The 4,767-nt window shown below is 45.4% G+C and overlaps 1 long non-coding RNA gene across 1 annotated transcript; it reads right to left on the reverse strand.

Moving 5' to 3' along the window:
- Positions 1 to 379: 379 nt before the first annotated feature.
- LOC139057365 (uncharacterized) lies at positions 380 to 3,629 on the reverse strand. The gene is made up of 3 exons (XR_011512721.1): positions 3,519 to 3,629; positions 2,570 to 2,681; positions 380 to 2,387 (listed from the first exon to the last, which is right to left on the reverse strand). It is a non-coding gene; the product is annotated as an uncharacterized lncRNA (long non-coding RNA).
- Positions 3,630 to 4,767: the final 1,138 nt, after the last annotated feature.

Here is a 4,767-nt window from a genome sequence, read left to right on the forward strand (position 1 = left end):
TGGACTACCCATCATTTTAGCATTGACTCCTTTCCAGCCTGCATGTTTCTTTTCTTTTGGAGGCCGCTAATGTGTGGCTCACACTTGGTGTCCCACATTGTCTCAATATGGACAAGTCGCTTTCGTGGGCATCACCTTCATCGGCCACACATGGCCATCGGCCATCGAGAGCAACCAGCAGTAAGCGAGGCTGAAGCAGAAGCTCATCGCCGCCGCTGAGAAGACCCTGCCGTTCGCACCGCCGAAGCGGAGGCTCATCGCCGCCGTCGAGAGCAACCAGCAGTAAGCGAGGCTGAAGCAGAAGCTCATCGCCGTCGCAGAGAAGACTCTACCGTTCGCGCGGCCGAGGCCGAGGCCAAACGCAAACAAAGGCTCGCATTTGCTGCGCTCAAATTTCGCATTAGGAAGTAACGTAATCGTCGGTAATTTTTTTGAATTCACAGTCTTTATACAGGGTGATTATTTTCTGTTTTATGGTATTTTTAAATATAGTCTGTTGCAGGCAGCATAATTGAAGCCCTTTAGCAGGAATATTCAAACAGGCAGAGATATATTGCAGGAGAATTAAAAAAAATGTAATCAACTAATTATCAACTTTTGCGGGCCTTTCCACTCAACTTCATACACGTCCGACCATGTAAGCACTTATGCTGGTCTCCGTTCATGCCTAATCGCGGCCGAGAAAGGCCAGAGGCACAATTTGCCCATGGCTGCAGCAGGAAAGGGTGAACGGGGAGCACGAATCACGGTGTGCGTAAATTGGGAGTCTATGTCGCTGTGCAGACTGCAGGATCAAATTCTTACTTCGAGAGGCTGCTTCCCAGTGCAACCGACCAGGCAGCAATATTCGAAAAACATAAAACTGCGACCGTAACCAAGTGACATAACAGCAAAATTAAATGGCAATCAGTCACCGCTTGAGGTTGACAATACATTATACATTGGCTACGAACCATCTTACAGGCATAATGCTTGCCTTTGTCACATGTGGTGGTCTGGTAACGAGCGACAACCTGCGGTACAAACAGATTGGACAGAGCCTTGCACCTGTTTGAACCAACAGTTGCCGTTGAAGATGAGCAACTTCCATTGCGAAGCAATCAGGTGACGCAGGCATCTGCTGCCGCAACCAACACAGCGACATGGACTACCCGGCATTTTAGCGTTAACTCCTTTCCAACCTGCACATTTATTTTCTTTCGGGGGCCGCTATGTGTGGCTCACACTTTGTGTCCCACTTTGTCGCAATGTGGACAAGTCGCTTTTGTGGGCATCACCTTCGGCAGCCATTCTTGCGGGCCTTTCCACCCATACGGCTATCAACTTCATACACTTCGAACCATGTAAGCACATATGCTGGTCTCCGTTTTGAGCAAATCATGGCCGAGGTAGGCCACAAGCACAATTTGCCCATGGCTGCAGCAGGCCAGAACGAACGGGGCGCACCAGTTACGGTGTGCGTATACTGGGAGTCTATGTCGCTTTGCGGACTGCAGGAGCAAATGCTTACCTCGAGGGACTGCTTACCAATGCAACTGACCAGGCCCCCACATCTGTAACACAGTTACCACAACCAAGTGTGGCAGCAAAACCAGATTCTGCAATCAATCACTTCACTGTAGCTTGCACAAAGACCCAGGCTATCAAGGAAGAGGAGCAATCATCAACGAGACTAGGAATATGGAAAATGAGAAAGCTTGCATTCAAGAGAGAAGCCACTCTGCTCTGCAAGCATTGAAGGCTAAAAACACCAAGAAAAGTAAAATGGTGCATAGCACATGTGCATAGGTTAATGCAAGACGCATGCCGATGCTGCATCAGCTATTTCAGGAGAGTAATTGCGCATGACAACATACACTAGAAGATACTGCTACAGATATGTTAGGCTGCTAGACAGTGACTGGTATTAAGTATCAGCGAAATATCCAAATATAAAGGTTGACCTTTATATTTGGATGAGGATGAATAACCTCTAACAAAAATGGGCAATGAGAAAGCTTGCATTTATAGAAGAAAAATTACACTTCGCACAAACGGAATTAACATGGCTTGGAAGCTGATTAAGGACGAACTGATGAAACTCAATCTTTCGGCCAGCGTCGTCCGTGCTTGGTCAGATGTTGCAGGTGCATCTGAAGACGAAGAATTTCTAGAAAGTCCTTTTTGAGTTACTTGGATGACTCAGCCAAATGTCCGTGCTGGTGGAATGGTGGCTGAAGCTCTTTGCAGTCTTAACACAGTCCTTTGCAGACTTGATATCTCATCCATATTCTTGTGCATGTGCTTCTTTGTTCTTGGTGTAAAAGCCTTGCAAATTCGGCTCCAGCCCCTTCCTGTTGGTGCAGATAGGAGCTCCTGTGATGACCAAGATGTGCTTGGCATAGACTCTGTTGGGGCAAAACGGTGACACGTGAGATATAGCACAGATTAGCCAAATTTATGTGGGTTTTATATGTTCGAACCAATTATACTGAACCATATATATGAACAAACATTCATATCTGCTGCAAACGGCAAGCCAATACAGCATAGATCAAACATATTTATTTCTGAACCATATGTTGTTTACCTTGTAGTAGTAGCCAATGTCCCCACAATGACCTTGTCGTAGCAGGCAGCAGCTTCTGTTTAGTGCGTGGAGTGTGTTGCTTTATACTGGTGCCGTCCTCATTACTGCATGTCTGGAACAGAAATTTTGACTGAATCAGAAATTGAAAAAGCAAAGTTTTGCAATATGAAATGCAAAAAGGTGTGACATATATGTTGTAATGATTTGCGACTACAGAACACATGCAAATGTACACTGTCTATTCTAGGGTGCTTAAGCAGCATGTTAAATAAATATTGCTATTGCCCATAAAATTGATGTCTGCCTAACTACAATGCATGTCAACAGCGCAAGTACTATTAAGATCACAAATGAGAACATTTGTGGGTTCATTTATGCTCTAGAAGTGATCACACTGCTAGTTACTCAAGCAAATGCATGAAAGTCATGAAGCTATTAGAACTGATGCATTATTTTTCTCCACGAACGTGATGCACCGCTTCACTACTGCAAAAATAAATGCCCTACGGTAAACCAATCTGAACAGCAAGAACATTTGGAACCAACAAGTACGAAATATGGGTATCATGCTTGCAACTGTTTAATACATTAAATTCTGTACTTTCACTTCATTTTACCAAAGGATTATTCGGTTTTGTGGACGAAAGACGTTGCCGGCCGACTCGAAAAAAAGTTTAATCTGTATATTGATAAGGCTATTCAGTCACCTACAACCACGGCTACAATAACATGAAAAATGAGACGCGCGTTCCGATATCGCTCTTTCTTTCCTGGTTGTGTGTGTAAACCAAACGACAGCCTCGCAAGTAAAGGTTTATTTAGGAAACAGCAACTGAGATCCTCACTGCCCATATGTAATGCAGGATCTAGTTCGTTAACTTGTGCCCGCCTGGAAGGTAATGAGACAGATATTATATAACGATTGAAGCAGCGGTGTTAAACGACTCACCGTTATTGCCGTTGTCAGCCGCAGCAAAATCCAGCTCCCGTTTCGATGCAGACCTGTTCCGAATGGCTCACGACCGAAACCCAACTGCCGGGCTTACATGTCCGCTTGCAAACACGTAACTTCACCCCAAGTTACATAGAAGCGCAAGAAACTAGTTTTAGAAACAAAGAAGCAACCAGTCTTGAGTGTACGAACGAATGAATCCGTGCCGCCGTGCACTCGGAAATACCGGTAAAAATTTTAAATCCAGGCCAGAGGTCACGTGAAAGATCGATGATGCTGAACGCTATTTGCGTTCATAATGGCGAAGAAACAATAAACTTACTAACAAAGAGTACAATATCTAATTAGCAATGATAATTTTGCCCTGTTTTTATGTAAAAGAAAATGCTTCGGTAATTGTAAGAGAAAGTTTGTAAGATAAAATTGCGCTTATTACGACGCCTCTACCGGGAAATGTTGGAACTAACGAACGAATCCCGAGGTGATGCTACTAAGTCGGCTTTGTTAGCAGCGGCGCGCGGTCGATTTTTTCGCCCTCTGTGGCCATTAGTTGAACTTGAGAGTGTACGGGGCCTGACTGGACCTCTGTATTTCGTTTCTCCCTACTGCCGCTAGGTGTCGCATGAATTGCTGGAGTTGCGAATACCTCCCGTTTTTCACCTAACTACTGCTCGAGATGCCTTAACGTTGTCAGCGCCGCTTCCGTTGTGTTGTCATGCTGTCGACGCGATATCGCATGCGCTGCGTCAGCGCACGCAGACCTAGTGGGTCTGCAATGTCTTGACAACTAACGTTCCTGTAGAAGTGCTGCTTGCTGGGCCAGATGGTTCATACAGATACTTGAGAAAACCAGCTAGAAGTTGATACGTAAACACGAACGTAAGAAGCGACACAACAGCGTTTTACTGACATAAATTTGAATAATGGACGATCCCTCGAACGCCAAACCTCCGACGTATGCGCAATGCTTTTGGCTATGTAACTTTCGTCATAGCTTTCCTCAAATCAGCAGCAGCAGCAGCCTATTTTATGTCCACTGCAGGACGAAGGCCTCTCCATGCGATCTCCAATTGCCCCTATAGCTGTCCTACGCCAAACGATTCCAACTGCGAATTTCACTTCACCTATAGTCTTCTGCCATCTTTGACTGCGCTTCCCTTCTCTTGGCACCCATTCTGTAACCCTAACGGTCCACCGGTTATCTAACCTACGCATTACATGGCCTGCCCAGCCCCATTTTTCTCTA

The sequence above is a fragment of the Dermacentor albipictus genome, chromosome 1 (assembly GCF_038994185.2).
Source record: "Dermacentor albipictus isolate Rhodes 1998 colony chromosome 1, USDA_Dalb.pri_finalv2, whole genome shotgun sequence".
Classification (NCBI taxonomy): Eukaryota; Metazoa; Arthropoda; class Arachnida; order Ixodida; family Ixodidae; genus Dermacentor; species Dermacentor albipictus.